At 36.8% G+C, this 23,297-nt stretch overlaps 1 long non-coding RNA gene across 1 annotated transcript in view; it reads right to left on the minus strand.

The window, feature by feature from the left end:
- The window catches only part of LOC111773929 (uncharacterized), a 96,097-nt gene that overhangs the window by 66,767 nt on the left and 6,033 nt on the right, over nt 1–23,297 (minus strand). The window lies entirely within an intron of this gene.

Consider the following 23,297-nt stretch of genomic DNA (forward strand, 5'->3'; position numbering starts at 1 on the left):
GGGCAAGGAATGAGGGCTCTGCCGACACCAGACTTCTACCTCCAGAAAAACTCTAAGAGAATAAATTTCGGTTGTTTTAAGTCACTCAGTTTGTGGCACTTTGTTACAGCAGCACTAGGAAACTAATACACTTGGTGACTGTATTGCAGAAACCTTCAGTTCTCCTCCTGTGCCCTTCTCCTTTACTTTCACACAGGACGCTTTACTGCTGACACTTCCGGCCACCAAACATGTGGGGTTTTTTCCCCACATGAAGCAATTCTGCGACACCAGCTGGGTGTCATCCTACTATTTAATTCTGACACTATTACCTGGAGATAGCATCACATCCCACAGGTTAAGGGCTCAGTCCCACAAGAGTGCCCCTACTTTAGATGTCAATCGCAAGTAGTAGGACCCCAGCTTATCCACAACTTCTGTGTGACTTGGCTACAAATCGACTTTCCCATGACCTCCTGCCCCATGGACTTGATTATTTGCTAGAACAGTTTGCAAGAACTCAGGGAAACACTGACATCTACTAGTTTATTGAAAGATCTGATGAAGAGATACATAGGGTGAGGTCTGGGACGGTCTGGAGCACAGGAGCTTCTGTCCCCGTGGAGTTGATGTGTGTCACCCTCCTTGTACGTGGATGTGTTCACTGACCTGGAAGCTCTCTGGACCCCATACTATTGGGATTTTTATGGAGGCTTCATCATGTAGGAATGATCGATAATTAACTCTATTTTCAGCCCTTCTTCCTTCTCAAGAGAATAGGGGGAGGGGCTGAAAATTCCAAGCATCTAATTATGACTTATTCTTTCCCGTGACCAGCCCTCATGCAGGTGCCCACCCAGAGTTGCCTCATTAGAACGAAAGACACTCCTTTCACTCAGGAAATTACAATGGTTTCAGGAGCCCTGTGCCAGGAACTTGGTGGCAGAGACCAATATATATTTTCTCTTATCTCACAGTAAGTAAAATTATAAAATGTTACACATGGTAAAATAAAATGTGGTAACTAAAATTCATGCATGTCAGAACTGTGCAAAGGAATGACTACCTGTAGTCTTTATTACCATATTATGTATACATTTTAAACAAATATATCTAACTGCTATTTCACAGAGAGAACCAGGAGGTAGAGTATTAAGACCTATTATATGTAAGCATTTTAGCACATCAGTGGAGCATATCTGTGATGACCCTCATGGCCACATACACACATCATTTTAACACTTTCTTAAGGCCGCAGAAGTGAATACTGCCAGCTGTTTAATAACATATAAACATAAGAAGCAAAAGTATATATACTTCATATATAAATATATATTTTATATATAATGACCAATATTCATTATTCTATCATATTCAGAAATTATCCGGGTAAGCAAAGATGAACCATTAATTTACTAATATTAGTGTCGTAAAGTTAACTAAGGGTCTTGGAGATTTTGTTTAAGTCGACATGCTACGGAACATAATTACTATTGATATGAAAAAGTTGTCAGAACTATAATTCAACTTATAATTTAATAATTTAAATTATAATTTAATTCAGAAACAAAAACAAAACAAAGTCAGAAAAAAAAGAGCGAGACGCAGGACAGTCAGTGAAGGCAAGATTACATTGCTGCTTGGAATTCACTCCAAAGATCAAAAAGAGAAATGCCTTAAATAACCCATGAGGTGCACGTCCTGAGCAAGACAGTTTCACTGGCTCTCGTGAGCGGGTGAATCCACTTGGGCCTCTAGGTGGAACAACTTCCGTAACTGCCAAAGTATAATTTTATTTCCAAAAAGTTAAAAATGACTCAAACACACATAGAATGACACCATCAAGAATTTATTTCTTTAAAGAGGGAACTAGCAGGATTGTAAAGTTGATTTAAGGGAAAATTAGAGAAATTAAGGACTATATAATAAATCATCAGGAAAGACATATTGAAATAAATTTGTTAAGTTTAAGACAAAAGTGGTTAAATTCCTACTGGCCAATAATGCTATAACTTATAATGGTATCTTTTCTACAGAACATTAATTATTTCTATCTCTGCCAGGAAAAAAAATCTACAAGGTGATATGTACCTTCACAGTCTTAAACCATAGTAACTAAATAATCCTAGAACTAGAGAGATCCTGTTAACAGGATAAAGTATAACATCGAACGGATATGCAACCATCTTTTGCTTTAATTCCAAGTTCAGGATAATTTTTCTTAACAAGAAAGAGAACCAGAGTAAAGTGTGAAAAAAAATATTAGTTCAAATTTATTTCTTATCTAGACGTTCATTTATTTCTTAGTTACTTCTGCCACATTTTTGCAAATTGCTAGGATCCCAAGCCAGGTGGAGACTGTAGGTCATCTAAAATTGCTTTTGGGGCCGTCCTTGTGGCCGACTAGTTAAGTTCGCACTCTCTGCTTTGGTGGTCCAGGGTTTCGCCAGTTTGGATCCCGGGCGCGGACATGGCACAGCTCATCAAGCCATGCTGAGGCTGTGTCCCACATAGAAGAACTAGAAGAACCTACAACTAGGAGTATATAACCATGTACTGGGGAGTTTTGGGGAGAAAAACAAAACAAAAACGAGCAAGATTGGCAACAGATGTTAGCTCAGGGCCAATCTTTAAAATAAAAATAAATAAATAGATAAATAAATAAATAAATAAATAAAATTGCTTTCACTGAGAATTTTCCCTTAATTTATTAGCAAAGGCAAGAATTCTAACACCTTTAATTTCCTTTTAAGCAGGTAAATACTAATGTTTCTTCAATGGGAATGCTTTTAGCTGAGTTTCTAAAAATGGAGAAATGGAGTTTGAGGCAGATGAGGTTCTAATATAACTCTCACACTCCATACCTCCCCACAAATAAATATGAATAATTTTTTACATTTATTTATACCTGTATCATATGCAAAACTTACTTTTGGTTGTTACAGTCAACTACAACTTAGTTATATGTTTTGTTTTGTTTTTTCCCCAAGGAAGATTAGCCCTGAGCTAACTACTGCCAGTCCTCCTCTTTTTGCTGAGGAAGGCTGGCCCCGAGCTAACATCCATGCCCATCTTCCTCTACTTTATATGTGGGACGCCTACCACAGCATGGCATGCCAAGCAGTGCCATGTCCGCACCCGGGATCAGAACCAGTGAACCCCCGGCCGCTGAGAAGCAGAACATGCACACTTAACCGCTGCGCCACAGGGCTGGCCCAGTTATATGTTTTGAAGTACACATTCTTCGGTCTTCCCAAAGACCCTATCTTTTTCAGCATAGAGCAGTGGTTAAGAGGGCAGCATAACTCCTTCTAGCTCTAACCTAGGTCTGCTAATCTGTGATTAACCCTTTTTTGTCTCACTTTCTTTATCTGGTTTTATGCTGAAAAGGAATACAAATCTTCCCCAAGAAGGAATATTACACTGGTTCTTCACTGCCCCATCAAATTCATAAATCAAGGTTCAATTATTTACCGCTCTCTCTAGCCATTTGGAGTCAAGTGATAAACAGCCGTCCAGGCAGTTGTTCTCATAGTACATGAGGGTCACTAAGAAACTTGTTAAAGTGAGGATTCCTGGCCCTGTATGCAGACACTCTGATTCTATAGAACTGAAATCAGCTCAGGAGTCTGCATTTTTTTACCCAGACTTCCCAAGGAATTCTTAGGCACATGGACCATATAATTTTGAGAATAGGAACAGAAAACTAGTTTTCTATACCAACTGATATGGAGGCAGAAACCAAAATAGGATTATTGGTAACTATATTATTGGGAGGATTTGGGGTTGGCTTGGCCCAAGTGGCAACTTTAAGAAAATAAAACAGGTGTAATGATTCAGGCACAGCAGTTACTGAGGTTAAAAGAAAAGCAGCAGACAATTAGGCACTGTAATATAAGTGCTACCGAAAGATACCTCACTCCAGATAGCAATGGTTTTAGCTTCAGAACAGTGGTATTTACAAGAAAAATTTGACAACTAGCTTGCTAAGATGTTTCTTAATGTGTATTTTAGAAAAACACTGGTCCTAACAAAGAATGCTTTAAATCACCAGAATAGAATGACAGGCACAGACGCAGTTCTCTGATTTAAAGAAGTTTATAAAAGTAGGACATCTGAAGGAATGAGAGATGACGAACCCCACAGAAAAGATGATATAATATCATACACTGGGAGAAGGCAAATAGCAAAACTTTTTATGAAGTTTTGATACTGAATATGACCTAAGATAGTAAGTCCTTAGGACCCAAGACATCACTAATTCCACTGGTCAGAATATGGGCTTGGAGAGATCATATGAGAGTTAGAACTCTGGTATAAATTTGTTGCACAGTTGGCCCAATCAGATTCTGAATTGATCCTGAGGTTTCAGAGAGTCCTTGCCTAAAACATGATGGCTGGTTATTTAGTTGGATGGTATGACCCATATTGTGGTTATCAATCATCCTTGGCCTTGTTGGCCACAGTGATCAGAGAACAATTAGAAGGAAAATAGAGAGAGAGCCCATCCATACTTTAAGGGGAATGCTATCAACCTGATTGTAGGTCAACTTCACTAGGCTCTTCCTGACATGTAGAAGACAATGTTTTGTTCTCACCTAGACTCCCTCTGGTGTGTATTCATTTCCATGGTTATAGTGCCATCATCTATAAATTTATTGGATGCATTATACACCACTATGATATTCTAGCCACATTGCCTCAGACCATTCTTCACGGCAAAAGAAATGAGGCTGAAGCCCAGGGTATTTATCGTTATCATACTTTCTTGTGCCCACAAGTTAGGTATATAAGAAAGTGGAATATTTTATTGAAAATCCAATCAGGTATCAGATTGGGAACCTCATTTTGAAAAGTTAGAGTCCAGTATTGCAGAATGTGATATATGTTCTGAACCAGTGACCCAAAATGATACTTTCTCTCCCATAGTAAGGAATGAGATTCTAGGAGACTAGCAATGTACTAGAGAGTGGCACTGCTCATGATGACATCTAATGATCAAGTTTCAGAATTTTTCTCTCCTGATCTTGAAACAACGGACTTTTCAGCTCTCAAATCTTAGTAACTGAGGAGAAGATGGGATGTGGTAATAGTAGAAATAAGTTTAAAGAAGAAACTGCCATTTGCTCCTTATGCCACCAAAGCAAGAGGCAGAAAAGAAGGTAATGACTTTAGCTAGATGATGGATCATGATTATAAAGGAGAAATGAAAAGTATAGCAAGAATCCTAGGGAACTCCTGAGGTCATCTCTTTTTTACTATTATCTAGTGGTACCAGAGTACCAGAGACATGTACAGGCAGGATCACAAATGATTCATTACCCTCAGAATTGAAGGTGTGAGTCACTCAACTGGGGGTGGGGTGAGTAGGCAAGGGAAGAGAGGAAAGGGAAGAGAAAACAGTGCAAGCTTAAGTGCTGCCAGAAGGCAAGGAACACACAGTGTAGCTAAAGGGAGATGTAAGTCATCAATCATAAATACGAGCTATTGCCTCATGACCAATTACAGACATGAGGGCTTTAGCTATAGTCTCTACATCAGATTGATCGTTATTGCTATTTTGTTTTTTTACTAATTATAATAGAAATTACCAATTGTCCTCCACCATCTCTTCCTCCTGTCCTTTCTTTGTAACAGAATACCCAGTTTTTATCTAGGCTCATGACTTCTCAAAATAAAGACTGCTTTTCCTTATCTCTCTTTAAGCTGGGTATGTCCATGTGAGTAAGTTCTGACCAGTGGAATAGAAGCAGAAATGTTTGTCAAAGTCCTTAAGTGGGGGTAGGGGGGACATATAATTTTCACTTCCTTGTTTTTCTTGTTGACTGAAATAACGTGTTTGCTGTATTATTTGAGAATATTCAATTCTTCCACACATGGTAAGACAAACAAATGAGATATTTGAAACTCATAAGAAGTATTAAGCCTAGATAACAGGTAAGCTAGTAACTTATGAGATACAGGTGAAACTCATAGAATGTGTTAATTACAGATAATGTATAAGCCAGTAGCTTGTGAGACAGGCAGGATTTATAAAAAATGTTAAATATAGATTTTAAGTAAGTTAGTAACTTGTAAGACACATTAAAGTTACAAAATAATAAATGGAGTATGTGACAGGACAAACAAGAATGTTATTTACAGGCAGAAAGAGGTGGAAAGATCAGGTCACGAGGTACAGATGTATCTCCAGACTGACAGCTATGCCATCCTTACGCTGGCTACTGTGGTAGACAGAATTATAAAATGGCCCCCAAATTTCTGGCCCCGGTGTATATATATATCTTCTCTTAGTTATTCATCAAACACTAATTTAGGTGTTGTTGTGAAGGGATTTTTACAGACGTATTTAAGATCCCAAATTAGTTGACCTTAAGATAAGGAGACTATCCAGGTGGGCCTCACCTAACTCCAAGAGCCCTTTATTTTTTATTATTATTATTTAAAGATTTTATTTTTTTCCTTTTTCTCCCCAAAGCCCCCTGGTACATAGTTGTATATTCTTCGTTGTGGGTCCTTCTAGTTGTGGCATGTGGGACGCTGCCTGAGCGTGGTTTGATGAGCAGTGCCATGTCCGCGCCCAGGATTCGAACCAACGAAACACTGGGCTGCCTGCAGCAGAGCGCGCGACCTTAACCACTCGGCCACGGGGCCAGGCTCCAAGAGTCCTTTAAATCTGGGCCTAGACAGCACAGAGAGCCAGAGATTCAAAGCATGAGCAGTTGATGCACCATTCCTGCCTTGAAGATGGAGCGGGTCACATGGCAAGGAATGTGAGCAGCCTCTAGGAGCCAAGAGCAGCCCCTGGTTGACAATCAGTGAGGAAATGGGGACCTCAATCCCGTAGCTTCAAGGAACAGAATTCTGTCAACAAGAAGAATGAGCTTGAAAGTAGATTTTTCCACAGAGCCTCAGACAAGAACTCAGCCCAGCTGAACCTTGATTTCAGACTTGTGATACCTTGAGCAGAGAACCTAGTCATACAGTGCCAGACTTCTGACCTACAGAACTATGACTAGCAGATGGACATTGTTTTAAGCTGCCAAATTTGTGGTAATTTGTCACGCAGCAATAGGAAATTAATAGTTACTCATTATTGATATTCTTCATGGTCCCCTTCTGGCCCCACATGTGCTCTACCCTACAAACATGGATAACACTTATAGTTGTTCAGCAAGCTAAATAGGGAGCTACAATTGCATCCAGGCATATTCACCCTTGCCCCTTGCTGATAGAGCAAATGAGTGTGTTGGTTCCAGTTACCTTCTGTGTGCCAAGCTCCCTTGCTCAAATTCCAGTTCTGCTCCTCATAATCACACCATCAAAAGGGAAGACTGATGTTGTAGAGAGAAAGAGAGGATATATGAGCATTGTGTAACCCAGAATACAGGTAGTGTGGTCCTTCCACTCCACTTGCATCCTATCGTAAGTATGTTAACTGTTATCCCCTTTCTCTTTCCTTCTCATTCCGTGTTTTAAGTTTATTTAATAAACCACATAATTTTGAGCATCTTCATGTGGTCTGCAGGCCTTTTTTATACCATGATATCTGTGATAGCTTGCACGGTAGTGTACTTAGAGGCTACTGTTGCATCAAGGTAATTTCCCACAAGACAAACGTGGACATAATGGTTGGCACTCAAGTAGCCATCTTGGACCCATGAGGTGAAAGGTCCATGGTGACGATGGAGTGGCCATAAGACAGAAGGAGGAAGAATTTAGAAGGAGCCTGAGTTCCTTACATAATGGAGGGCTGTAACAGCCCTGGATTGCCTACCTCTGACTACACTAGTCCCCATTATCCACGGGTGACACGCTCCAAGAACCCCAGTGGATGCCTGAAAGTGCAAATAGTACCAACTCTATATATACTACGTTTCCTCCTATGCATAATACCTATGATAAAGCTTAATTTATAAATTAGGCACAGCAAAAGATTAACAACAATAACTAACAATAAAGAAATTATAACAATATACTGTAATAAAAGTCACCATAGATCTTAGCAACCTCAGCACACGATTTTTTTTCTTTCCTTAAGTCGAGAACTTTCACCTTTTCACTTAAAGGAAGCACTCTACAGCTTCTCTTTGGCATGTCTGAATTGTCAGCACCACTACTCTTGCACTTTGGGGTCATTATTAAGTCAAATAAGGGTTACTTGAACACAAGCATTGTAATACTGTGACAGTCCATATCTGATAACCGAGACACCTACTAAGTGACTCACAGGAGGGTAGCGTATACAGCGTGGATACACTGGACAAAGGGATGAGTTATGTTCTAGGTGGGACAGAGTGGGACGGTGAGAGATTTCATCACGCTACTCAGAGTGCTATTTAAAACTTATGAACTGTTTATTTCTGGAATTTTCCACTTAATATTTTCGGACTGCAGTTGACCGTGGGTAATTGAAACCATGGAAAGCAAAACTGTGGATGGAGGGAACTATTGTACATTACATGTGTGAGAGAACTAAACTTCTATCTTTTAAAACTCAGTATTATTGATTTTCTGTCACTCACAGCAGAACCTAACTCTATTTGTACTAATGTTTCATGTTTCCTCCACTATTTTAAATAACTGGTTGTCAAAGTGTGGTCCAAGGCCATCGAAATGATCTGAGCTACTTGTCAAAAATTTAGTTTCTTAGATGCTCCCCTAAGGTTCTGGTGGGGCCCAAGGATTTGCACCAGTGATGAGCCTCCTATTATGCCACTAATATTGGTAAGCCACTGATCAATAGGGAACGACTGTGGTGTTTACATTCAGAATTTAGTCCAAAGACTAAAGAGCGGCTAGGGGTAAAACCTGTATGGGTCCCCAAAGGAATTAGAGGGCTAATATAAACTACCTGGAGATTTTGAATTGAAGGGAATAAACAACTTTGAAAATTACCCCTTGTATTAGTTTAGTGTGGCTGCCATAGCAAATCGCTACAACTTGCTGGCTTAAAACAACATACATTTATTTTCTCACAGTGCTGGAGACTACAAGTACAAAATTAAGGTGTCAGAAGGGCCACACTTCCTGCAGAGGCTCCGGGGGAGAACTGATCCCTTGCCTAGCTGCTGGTGGCTGCCTGCCATTCCTTGGCTGGTGCCCACATCACTGCAAACCCTACCTCTGTCTTCACATTGCCTTCTCCTCTGTGTGTCTTTCTAATCTCCCTCTGCCTCTTTCTTAGAAGGATGCATATGATGGTGTTTAGGACCCACCCGGATAACACAGGGTCAATGCTGCCTCTGAAGGTCCTTAACTTAATCACATCTTTTGCCACACAAGGCAATAGTCACTCTTGGGCCATATAAGGTAGTAGTCACAGGTTCTGGGGATTAGGAAGTAAATATATCTTTTTGTTGGAGGGGGGACATTTTTTTCTCCTACTACATACCTTCATATCACTTTTGGATAGAGAGTTATTCCTGTGTATTAAGGACAGTTCGAATACATTTATAGTTTTTCATATGATAGATCATCTTTGGAATTATAAGGAGACATTCCATGCATTACACCCAAGAAGTGAAATATATTGGACATAAATGCATACTAGCTGCCACACTCACTGTCCTTTTTTAACTCAAGCCCTGCTCAGAGCAGCTGCTTTGAGTTGCATTCCAGTTTTCACTGATTAGATTAGGGTAGAGACATGATTCAAGGGAAGCTACCTTACAACCTATGAGATTACCTCTAGAAATGATTGTAAGTATTCAAGACAAACACATTAGCTTCCTCTGTAATTTGGACTATGGAGTTTGAAATATGGAGAAGAGAGATTTAGATTTAGTGGGACCTAAACTCAGGGTGAGACATAGATTTGGGGTGGGACCGACCTGAGTTCTCTCTTTCTTTTTTTACCCAGCTTTCCACTAGTTCCTATGCACTCCATAATTGGAGATGTCTGTTGTACTGAAAGGATTATGGTATATTGAGTCAAGTATTTAAATCTTGTCCCTACCACCTAATAGCTCTGTGATTGTCACTTGGTCTCTCTGATCTTTAATTTTGTCCACCATGAAGATTATGTTTACCTATCAGGGTTGTGAAGATTACACGACACAATATATTTGAGATACCTAGCACAGTACTAGGCACACTGAAAATCCACAGTAATTGGAATATGGTAAGGGCTTTACTGCCCTTTCTAAAGAGAAATAGGTAGGGTGAGTAAAACTACAAACATAGTCAAGTCACAAAGAAATCTGACAAAGATTTTACAGTCTTTTGTAACTCTTTTTATGAAATGTTATCAAGAACCCATTGGATTGCTACTTTCCAGATTCAGTCTAGTTCAACACATGTAATTTTGTTAAAATTTCTCTTCCTATCAGGTGTGATTATATCATAATAATAAGGAATAACTAACTTTTGTTCAGGCGCCCCCTTATCTCTGAGCAGAAACTGGCATTTCTGACCATCTATAGATTGCAGGCCCTATGTGACTATGTCCTGGTCCTATTGGGGCATTTCTTGGTTATATATGGTAGTGATATTATATTGCAGCCCTAATTGACATTAACAAGACTATTTTTATGTAGTAAAAAAGGGTATTCATATGAGTCCAGCATCATAGATCTCTTCAAAGACAAGCAGAACTAAATCTGGACCAGGAAGCTCTGGATAAGTCCTTACTGCCTCACTAATACTATACTTGGATTTCTGCTATAACTAGAGACATCCATTCTTGAAAAATTTCTCGTTTAGCAAAACTATGCACTAAAAATACTCACTGAAAGCTCATGCAACATTTTAACAAGAGCAGTAGCAAAAAATGCTAATAAAAATAATAGCATAGTTAAAAACATATACTAAATCCCTAACAAATAAATACTACAAAAAATATATGGGGGGAAAAACCATGAGAAGGTAGCATGAAGGAAGAAGGTTAAAAGAAGGATCTTAATAAGGGTTTAAATTATGAAGACGTGCGCAGAGCTACATTATCAGAATTTCCGAGTAGAGAAGCTGTTGCTAACTTTGCACAGAATGTAGTGATGCCAAGACTTTGGCTCATTTTATCGCGTTTGTTTGTTTGCACAGACCCTGGGAAGAATTGCATATTAAGCACTTTCAAGATGGAGTCTGGGCCACATAGAGCTAAACAGAAGAACTTGTGAGGTATGGGCATCTTGCACTCTTACCTTCCCTTGCAGCTTTCTGTGTTCCACAGAGTTTGCGTATTACACATTCAGCTGTTGGTACCTGGTGCCCAAACAAACTGGGGGTGAATCAACCTCTACTTATGGAAACTGAGAGTCTGCCCGGAACAAATACCTCCCTCATGTCCATATGCAAGTACTAATTGAAGTGAAATATAAATAGGAAGTAATTCAACAAAAGTTATACCAACATTTAAAGAGATATCACTTTTAAAACCATCCCTTGCGTTAGCCACATAGAATGTCGTTCCGGTAACTTGAAACCTAACATTTTTAACCCTAATTTCTCTTTTATGAACCTCTTTAGATCTCTCTTCACCTTTTTGTTCTCAAAGCCTTCATCCTTAAGCAATCTAGCACTTCAGTTCTATCTAATGATAGACATTCATTTTTTTACACATATATTTTATACAAATATGGTTTATGAAATAAAATGAATAGCCATATGCACAGCACTTTCTTTATATTTGATACAGCTGAACTGTGATAAAATCTCATACATAATCTCTTTATTTTCAACTCTAAGCCTGGAGGTATTCTTTGTATCCATGCCAGCTAGCAAGTTTTCTTTACCTCAGTTTACTTTCCTTCTCTCTAACAATCGATGTAAGGTATAGCGATTGAAGGGCTGTTTTGCTAATACACCCATTCAATTAACTATTTGGTTATGTGCCATAAAAAATTAATTTAATGTATTTAAATAAAAATATTTTTCGTATAAGAAAAAGCAAAAGATATATTTAGTACATTGAAAAAATGCATCTTTTAAAAAAATCATATCAAGACACTTTTAAAAGCTCTACGGAAATAAGTAAATATATAAAGTTTTTCATTTACCAAACCAATAAACACTAATAATGTTAGTCAAGGCTCTAAAAATTTAGGCTATAAACGTTGCCTATTATTTTCCCCTTTTCTCTGTTATTGGAATATTTGGAGAAAAAATTGACTCCAATGGAAATGATAGCTTATTTATTTATCTGTGAGCTGCCCTTTAATATTAATTGAATTTTCCAGCTTTTATTTCCCTTAAAACACACATGCACACACACACAATGCACACGCACGGTTCTCCACATACATATGAGTTTTGAAAAGTAAACTCAGACACACAGCAACTGGGAACATGAATGGTTCCATCAAGTTCCTTTTAGTAGGAGACCAAAAATTTTGGTTGGAAATCTCGACCCTTTTTCAAATCAATAGTTTCTATATATTCGTTCTATATATGTGTTATTTTTCTCATTATTTCATTTATTTATTTGTTTGTTTACTTATGGTAAAAACACATAACATAAAATTGACCATCTTAGCCATTAAGTGTACACTAGTGTGAAGTATATTCACATTGTTGTGCAACTGATCTCCAGAACTTTTCATCCTGCAAAACTGAAACTCTATACCCATTGAACAGCTCCCCAGTTTCCTCTTCCCCAGCCCCTGGCAACTACCATTCTACTTTCCATTTCTATGAGTTTGACTACTTTAGATACCTCATATAAGTGAGATCATATAGTGTTTGTCTTTTTGCGACTGGTATATTTCACTTAGCATAATTTTCTCAAAGTTCATCCATGTTGTAGCATGTAACAAAATTTCCTTCTTTTTAAAGGCTGAATAGCATTCCATTGTGTGAGAAAGAAAATCCACATTTTCTTTATCTATTAGTCTATCAATGGACATTTGGGTTGCTTCTACCTCTTGGCTATTGTGAATAATGCTGCAATGAACATGGGTGTGCAAATATCTCTTTGAGATACTCTTTTCAATTCTTTTGGATATATACCCACAAAGTGGGGTTGCTGGATCATATGGTAATTCTATTTTTAATTTTTTGAGGAACCTCCATACTGTTTTCCCTAGTGGACATTACCATTTTACATTTACATTCCCACCAATAGTGCTCAAGTGTTTTGATTTCTCCAAATCCTTGCCAAGACTTGGTTATTTTCTACTTTTTTTTTTTTTTAAGGAAGATTAGCCCTGAGCTAACATCTGCTGCCAATCTTCCTCTTTTTGCTGAGGAAGACTGGCTCTGAGCAAACACTGGTGCCCATATTCCTCTACTTTATATGTGGGATGCCTGTCAGAGTGTGGCTTGACAAGTGGTGCATACTCCACACTCGGGATCTGAACTGGCAAACCTCGGGCTGCCAAAGCAGAACATGTCAACTTAACCGCTGTGCTACCAGGCTGGTCCCTATTTTCTACTTTTTTGTTAGTGGTCATCCTAATGGGTATGAGGTGATATCTGACTCTGGTTTTGATTTACATTTCTTTAAGGATTAGTGATGTTGCATGTCTTTTCATGTTTATCAGCTATTCATCATCTTATTTTAAAAAATCGGTAAAATATGTGTAAGTCAGAAAGCAGGTGTACTCTAACGTCTTTTGTCCTGTCTTCTTGTGAACTCACTTGGCAAAAACATGCAAGAACTCCCTATCCCATTCTCTGTGTTTGCATCTTGGGCAGCTCATTGCTGCAAAATGTACACCTATTGTGTCTTCAAAGAATTGTAAATCTTCTCTGGAGAAAATAACATCATCTGGAGATTTTATAACTTCTAAACATGACTTAGCACCTGATCAAGAATTACTAGGTATGCCAAGAGACAAGACCATAAGATAGATAAGTGAAGACAAAATAGAGGACAGAAATAGATCCATAGCCAATCCAGACATTGAAAACAGCAGACAACAACTTAAAAATAATATGCTCAAGAATATCAAAGTAGAGATGGGCAAAATCAATGAAAGAATGGAGAATTTAATCAGAAAAGTGTAATCTATATGAAGGAATCAAATGGAATTTCTAATTCTAAACTGTAATTGACCTTAGCAATTACAGTTGGCCAACTCAGTAGAAGTCTGGGCCAAACTCAATAGAAGGTCAGATTAGCATAGAAGAGATCACTAGTGAACTGAAAATAGAAAATTCTTTTTGAAGTACAGAAAGAAAAAAAAAGAATGGAAAATACAGAAAAGAACATAAGAGAATTGTTGGTCTAATTAAAAAGTCTAACATACATCTAAATGGTGTTCCAGAAGGAGAAGAGAAAGAGTATGTGGCAGAAAAAATATTTGAAGAGATAATGGCAAGGAATTTTCCAAAATTCTCTCATTGCTCTCTTCTCCTTCTCTTCCTCCCACTCTTCCATCTCTTTTTTCTTCTTTTCTCCATGTTTCACTTTGGATAATATATATTTGCTCTTCTTCAAGTTCTCTGATCCTTTATCTTATGTGCAGTGTGCTCTTAAGACTGTACAATGAATTCTTAATTTCAGTTATTGTATCTTCCAGTTCTAGAATCTCTATTTGCTTTTTGTAGAGATTCATTTTTATTACTTAAATTCTATATATTTGCACCTGTTTTATATATCTTTTCTTTCGTTTTCCTTAATACATTCATAATAGAAATTTAAAAGTCCTTGTCTGCCAATTTCAACATCTGGGTCACTCTGTGAGTCTGCTTCTAATGACTATATTTTCTCTTGATTACAAGTCACATTTTCCTTCATATTTGTATGTCTTGTTTTTTTTTTATTGTATCTGGAACATTGTATATCCAAAAACTTATGGGAACTAAAATATTATTTTGTCCCAGAGAGTGCATGTCTTTTCCACTGTCAGGAAGCTAGAACGAGGGACACTGCTTTGATACAGTCAGGCATTTTGCTCTGCTGGGGTCTGAATTCCAGGTGTATCCTGTTTGAGTTCATCTCAGGTTTCAAACATCTTGAGGGTGAGATTTGGAGTTCTCGCCTGTGTATATAACATACCTATTCCTCTAGCAGGACTCTGAAACTAGTCATTGTGAGACTACCAACATCTTATCTGGAAGCAGAACTCCTGCAATTAACAAATTTATAATCTGTTCATGAAAGACAATTTGAAAAATATCCCAAATAGAAAGAAACAACAATCAAAACACCATCACTTCAATAAAGCTACATCATTATTTTGATGTATTTTTTAATAGAAGTTGTCCTGGGACTAGATAGTTTATAATTGTTTCATTATTTGAGATTCTGAAATTAAGTATGTACTTTGATGAAGGGTGAGGCTACCTAAGAAACATTTTTTTGCCAGATCCTAAAGGAAAATAATATTCATAATGATACTGCTTGCTTTTAAATTTTGTCCAAATTTCACTGAGAAGGAGGCATTCATACTTTTACATTCTTGAAAGATCATTAGTGTGGTAGTTAATCTGGTGTGGCTTGTTGAATTATTAGTCTCAGAATTCTTGTTGGGAGTTGTGTGCTGTGCCTATCAATGGTTCTTTTAAACAACTCTTTTTAATTAATACCCAAATTTTCTGGTTCTGGAGGTATTAATTTTGGTTAATCTCTTAGGTAAGTAGGTCCATAGCTGTTAGTAATTTTTTTAAAAGGGTAGATAGTTCATATATTTTCCGAACCTTTGAGTATCTAAGAATAAATGTGTTGCTTTTCAACATGAAAGACAATTTAAACATAAATTCTAATGTCCCATCTTTTCCCCCTCAAAACTCTTATGATATTGCTCTATTAAGTATTTGGTATTTAATATAACAGAGGAGAAGTCTGATGTCAATGTGATTTTTGTTTCTTCAAATATAGCATGTTGTATCTCCATCCTTCACCCAACCACCAAATACCCATCCATGGCATATACACCCTTTTAACCCCATCCTCAGCTAAAACTCATAAAGTTTTTCTTTATCTTGCCTATTATTCAAACATGCTAAATATTTTTAAATTTAGGTCTCTTTTTTTTATTAATATCATTTGAAATGTACTTCAGAAGGCCAAAGTGAAGTCCTGGCCATTCCTCTCTGAAGGTCATCTTAATCACATGTGGTGACAGACAAAGAGGTGCTTGGCAAGTTCTGGATTGCCTTCACTCTCCTTCACTTCACCTCAGCTTGTCTTCCTGTCTGCCAAACCTGTTTATGAGCAACAGACACTTGGTTTGGACCCATAGAGGCAATAACAAACAGAGACAATAGCTTTCGCTTTGCAGTCCCAATTAGACAGCTATATATGTTTGACTTTTCAGATTAAATAGTTGGTGACTCCTTCTCTATTCCTCCAACTAGCCTGCTTGGATTACTTCCTCAGCTTCTACTACAGGTGTAGAAGGTTTAAATACTATAACAAATCTGTTATTCCATATGACTCATTATGGTCTCCAGTTCTCTTACTAAACCCTAGCTGATACTGTTATTGGTACTGGAAATTGGTCCAGGGGAACAGAAACATGATGATGGGACTTTAGAATTGATTCTCTGACCTGCCTACATTTAGGATTAATGACACTGTTGTCGGTAGTAAATGGTAGCCCATTGCATGAAGTGGCAAAGTATTACTTAAATTTATAACACATGGTCACCGGCAATCAAGTGCCTATAGAAAGAGCTATTGCGGTAGTTTATGACAGGAGAAAAATAATAGCATTAATGGGTTCATTCTAGGTGCACTGTAGAACTTGAAGAAAGAAAATAATGAGTTCAGAGCTTTAAATTCCTAGCTTTAGATCCAGATAGGGAACCAGAGGGCTTCTTGATTGCCCAAAAACAAACCTTTATCTCTTTCAGTTGTGGAGTGTCAAGATTTCTGAACAAGCTCAAAGGCTGAGATAATGTCCTCCAATTTGTGGCATATGCTCTGATTCAGTGACAAAACTAGGATGCATGAGTCTTAAAATCAAGGGCTGGAAATAAGAGTGCTTCCTTTTGCAATTATGGTTAATGTTCCAAAAGTGAATTCTCTTGTTTCCTATCCCACAACTTTGGGCTTTGCGGGTCTGGAGGTTTTGGCTCCCAAGGGAAGAATGTTCCACCACTGGACACATTGATTCCATTAAACTGGAAATTACCTGGCTTTTTAGGCAACTCATACCAACAGACCTAAAGGTAAAAGGAAATTACTGGACTCTTTGGGGTAATTGACTCTATTAAGGGAAAATAAGGTTATTGCTACATAATGGACATAAAGAGAGGTATCTCTGGAACACAGGAGATACTCTGGAGGTGCCTCTTTGTGCTCCCATATTCTATGATAAAAATTAATGGGACACTACAACAAACCAATAAAGTCAGGACCATTAATGGCTCAGACCCTTCAGAAATAAAGATTTGGACCATTCCATCAGGTAAGGAAACACAACCAGTTGAGGGCAATGGCAACACATACTGAGTAGTAGAACAAGGCAGTTAGAAATCCCAAGTGATCAATTGTTATAAATACTGTTTACAAGCATATAACCAATTGTTATCCTATCCTAACACTTATTAGTGATTATTCTCCCTTCACTGAACCCCAAATGATTAACTTCTCTTACCAGAAGGAGGAGGAATGACTGTGGACAAACAAAAACAACTATTGTGAACTACGAAAACTTTCATTAGAAGGGATTATGGACTGGCTCTGTGCTTAATAACTGTAATTCAACCTTACAGTCATAAAGACAGAATCAGGTTACCACTCTTATGCTTAGGATATTTTACCTCAGAAACTGAATGTTTTTATTTTAGATTAGGGATAATATCTACTATGTATTATTAATTATAATTTTTAAAAGCACTCAATGTAGGGCCAGCATATAGTATATTAGTTTTCTTTGTTCCTTCCCCTTCCATAACTACTTCCTTGCTGAATATGTGTATATATATTATCCTCTTTAACATCCTGAAAAACCTTGTTCTTTTTCTTTGGTTTGTTCATTTCTTCCCCTATAAACTTTAAATACAGGTTTTCCTTTTCTTATAAAAAATATTAATTTGGGTCTTGTAGATGGGAGCTTCCTAACTGATGTACCAAGGTACAATGATGAGCCAAGGCCCAGTGATGTGCCATGTATAGGTTACAGGTGTGCAGCTACACGGACCCTCTCAGCTATCAGTGCAGCCAACTTGGGTCTGGGGCAGCTGGAATCCCCATTATTTTTGTTCTCCCCGGACCATGAGCAGCGTCTTTTATTTACCACAATGTTCCATACAAAAGCAGCAGCATCAATTTTTAATTTGTACTATGACCGAAAATATTATAATTCTACAAAAGGGAATTAGGGAGATTGATTCTTGGAATTAATATTATCAAAAGTGATTTGATTGATATAGATTGGATAAGAGCTGGGATATGAAAATTAGTACAAGATGCTTTGATGCCATTTTGACATCGCTCTTTTACTGAGGCCATTTTGGTGTCGTGAACATTTGGACTCTGTATTTTTATTCCAGGAATTTTATACCTTATCCAATTATTCTGTGTTCTTCAGCTCAATACACAGCAGTTAAGCAAAAACCTTGCTTAACATGTGGAAAGGGAAAGAACTAAAAAAGCTCTAAGAAATTCCTCCAACGAAGAGGGTATTTGCTGCCTATGTAATTTAGTGCGGTGCTCTCATTTTACTAGTGATGGTAGAAGCTCTATATTTGTCAATAGCTGAACATTTAATAATTTGATTTCTCTTATCCTATTATGATTTTTATTCTTTTATTTGCTGAAATTATTTCTTAAAATTATTCATTTTATTTTTGCCAAACTAATACATGGATATAGTTTTAAAAACCTAATAGTGCTGAAAGTCTTAGAATAAAAACAGCACTCCACTATCCCTCTCCTCCCTACTCCATCTCTCTTTCCAAAAACAGCTACTTGCAACTTGGAAGCTCTATTTTTCTGTCATTTGGCTAAATATTTCTAAGTGACATTCACATGTCGCTATCACTGTGTTTACCCATTTACTTATTAACTTACTGGTATGGTAGATTATGATTCGTCTCACTTATACTCCATTCCTCCAAAGCACCCGAATCTTTATTCTCTGAATATAGCTAAAGCACTATGAAGTCAACATCAAGTATTTACACTATTAAGACCAGGTAAATATTATTCGCTGTTGAACCAAACAGTACCTTATGATTATATCTCCGTTTTTCTCTAAATTAATTTTTCTTATGGATAGTAATTGGCCTGTTTTTCATTTGTTTGCTGTCCTTTTTATTAAGGATTATATTCCCATCTCCTCAATCATATATCTTGAAAATTTCCTCCCCTCTCTTGGATCTTTTCTTTTCTGAATTATCAGTTGGAGGCAGGACCTCCTGAACTGATCCTCTTTTTAAGAATTCTTTTTCTCCTATTTTCCATTCTTTATCTTTCTTCAATTTGACTGCTTAACATTCCAAAAACTCTTATTTTTTTAAAGATTTTATTTTTCCTTTTTCTCCCTGAAGCCTCCCTGTACATAGTTGTGTATTTTTAGTTGTGGGTCCTTCTAGTTGTGGCATGTCGGACGCCGCCTCAGCATGGCTTGATGAGTGGTGCCAGGTCTGCACCCAGGATTTCAACCGGTGAAACCATGGGCTGCCCAAGCAGAGGGTGCGAACTTAACCACTTGGCCATCGGGTGGCCCCCACATTCCAGAAACTCTTAATTTTTAAAATTTTGATGATGATATTTATAATATTCAAGATCTTATTCTTGTTCTCTGTTCTTTTTTTAATCATGGGAAAATATACATAACCTAAAATTTACCATTTTAACCATTTTTAAGTGTACAATTCAGTGGCATTAAGTACATCCACAATTTTGTGTAACCATCACCACGATCCATTTTCAGAACATTTTCATCATCCCCAAATAAACTCTGTACTCATTAAACAATAACGTTCGATTCCTTATTTCCCCGAGTCCCTAGTAACCTTTATTCTACTTTCTCTCTCCATGAGTTTCCCTACTTTAGGTACTTCATATAAGTGGAATCATACAATATTTGTCCTTTTGTGTCTGGCTTATTTTATTTAGCAGAATGTTTTCAAGGTTTACCCATGTTGTAGCATGTATCAGAGTTTCACTCTTTTTTATGGGTGAATAATATTCCATTGTATATATATATATATATATATATATGTATATATATACATATATATATATACCATGTTTTGCTTATCCATTCACCTGTTGATGGACACTTGGGTTTTTTCCACCTTTTGGTTATTGCAACTAATGCTACTATGAACAGTGGTATATAAGTTTCTCTTTGAGTCCTTGCTATCAGTTTTTTTTGTATATAACCTAGGAATGGAATTGTTGAATCCTATGGTAATTCCATGTTTAACTTTTTGAGGAAATGCCAAACTGTTTTCCATAGAGGCTGTACCATTTTACATACCTACCAGCAATGCATGAGAGTTTCAATTTCTTCAGTTTCTTGCCAACCCTTGTCATTTTCCTTTTTTTGTTGGTGATAGCCCTCCTAATTGGTATGATGTGATATGTTATTGTGATTTTGATTTGCATTTTCCTAATCACTAATGGTGTTGAGTATGTTTTCATGTGCTTATTGGCTATTTGTATATCTTTTTTGGAGATGTAGCTATCTATTCAAATCCTTTGCCCATTTTTGAATTGGGTTTTGTTGTTGTTGTTGTGATATAGGAATTTTTTATATATTCTGGATATTAATTCATATTTTCAAAGGTTGTCCCATTAGGTGGGCTGACTTTTCACTCTCCTGATATTGTCCTTTGATGCACAAAAGTTTTTAATTTTTTAAATTGAGATATAATTGACATATAACATTGTATTAGTTTCAGGTATACAACATAATGATTTGATATTTGTATATATTGCAAAGTAGTTGCCACAATAAGTCTAGTTAACATCCATCACCACATAGTTGCAAATTTTCTTTTATTGTGGTGAGAACTTTTAAGATTTACTCTATTAGCATCTTTCAAATATACATTAACTATAGTCACCACGGTGTACACTACATCCCCATTACTTGTTTATTTTATAACTGGAAGTTTGTACCTTTTGATCCCCTTCACCCATTTTGCCCACCCCCCACCCCACACTTCTGGCAACCACCTATTTGTTTTCTGTATCTATGAGTTTGTCTTTTATTTTGTTAGGGTTTTCTTTTTTTTTTTTCAGATTTCACATCTAAGTGACTTCATACAATATTTGTCCTTGTCTGACTTATTTAACTTAGCAAATTGCCCTCAAGGTCCATCCATGTTGTTGCAAATGGCAAGATTTCATTCTTTTTTACGGCTGAGTAATATTCTGTTCTATATATATATATATATACCACAGTTTCTTTATCAATTCACCCACTGATGAACACTTATGTTGTTTCTGTGTGTAGGCTATTGTAAATAATGCCCCAATGAACATAAGGTGCACATATCTTTTTAAGTTAGTGTTTTCATTTCCTTCGATAAATACCCAGAAGTGGAATTGCTGGATCATATGGTAGTTCTATAGCACTTTTTGAGGAAGCTTATACTGTTTTCCACAGTGGCTGCATCAATTTACCTTCCTACCAACCGTGCAAAAGGGTTCCCTTTCCTCCACATCCTTGCCAACACTCGTTATTTCTTATCTTTTTGATAATAGCCATTCCAAAAGGTATGAGGTCATATCTTACTATGGTTAAAAAATTTTTTTTTTCTTATCCCCAAAGCCCCCCAGTATATGGTTGTTTATTCTAGTTGTGAGTGCCTCTGGTTGTGTTATTGTGGTTTTGATTTTTATTTCCCTGGTGATTCGTGATGTTGAGCACCTTTTGGTCATCTGTATGTCTTCTTTGCAAAAATGTCTATTCAGATCCTCTGCTCATTTTTAAATTGGATTGTTTGGAGGGTTTTTTTGCTATTTAATTATATGAGTTCTTTATATATTTTGGATATTAACCTCTTATCAAATATATGATTTGCAAATATTATCTCCCATTCTGTAGATTGCCTTTTGATTTGGTTGATGATTTCCCTTGTTGTGCAGAGGCTTTTTATTTTGATGTAGTCCCATTTGTTTATTGTTGCTTTTGCTTTTGGTATCAAATCCAAAAAATCATCACCAAGATTGATGTCAAAGAGCTTACTGCCTATGTTTTCTTCTAAAAGTTTCATGGTTTCAGGTCTTATGTTCAAGTCTAATCCATTTGAGTTAATTTTTCTGTATGGTGTAAGATAGTGGTCCAGTTTCACTCCTTTGCATGTGGCTGTCCAGATTTCCCAACACTATTTATTGATGAGACTCTCCTTTCCCCATTGTATATTCTTGGCTCCTTTGTCATAAATTAACTGACCATATATGCATGGGTTTATTTCTGGACTGTCTATTCTGTTCCATTGTTCTATGTGTCTGTTTCTATGCCAATACCATACTGTTTTGATTATGATAGCTTTGTAATATAGTTTGAAATCAGGGCACGTGATGCCTCCAGCTTTGTTCTTCTTTCTTAAGATTGGCTATTAGAGTTTTTTTGGTTCCACACAAATTTTAGGATTATTTGTTCTATTTCTGTGAAAAACGTCACTGGAATTTTGATAGGGATTGCACTGAATTTGTAGATTGCTTTGGGGACTATGGACAGTTTAACAATATTAATTCTTCTAATCTTCTAATCCATAAACATAGAATATCTCTCCATTTATTTATGTCTTCTTCAATTTTTTCATCAATGTCTTACAGTTTTCAGTGTACAGATCTTTCACCTCCTTGGTTCAATTTATTCTCTGGTATTTTTATTCTTTTTGATGCAATTTTAAATGAGATTCTGTTCATAATATCTCTTTGTGATACTTTGCTATCAGTGTATACAAATGCAACAGATTTTTGTGTATTGATTTTGTATCCAGCAACTTTACTGAATTTATTAGTTCTAACAGTTTTTTGGTAGAGTCTGTATGCTTTTCTGTATATAATATCATGTCATCTGCAAATAGTGACAGTTCTACTTATTTCCTGATTTGGATAAATTTTATTTCTTTTTCTTGCCTAATTGCTCTGGCTAGGCCTTCCAATACGATGTTGAATAAAACTGGTGAGAGTGGCCATCTTTGTCTTGTTTCTGATCTTAGAGAAGAAGCTTTCAGCTTTTCACCATTGAGGATGATGTTGATTGCTGTCTTGTCATATAGAGGCTTTATTATACTGAGATATGTTCCGTCTATACACACTTTGTTGAGCATTTTTATCATAAAACAACATTGACTTCTGTCAAATACTTTTCTGCATCTATTGAGATGATCACATGATTTTTATCCTTCATTTTCTTAATGTGGTGTAGCACATTGATTGCTTTGCTGATGTTGAACCATCCTTGCATTCCTTGAATAAATCCACTTGATTACGGTATATGATCCTTTTATTGTATTGTTGA

The sequence above is a fragment of the Equus caballus genome, chromosome 6 (genome assembly GCF_041296265.1).
Source record: "Equus caballus isolate H_3958 breed thoroughbred chromosome 6, TB-T2T, whole genome shotgun sequence".
Taxonomy (NCBI): domain Eukaryota; kingdom Metazoa; phylum Chordata; class Mammalia; order Perissodactyla; family Equidae; genus Equus; species Equus caballus.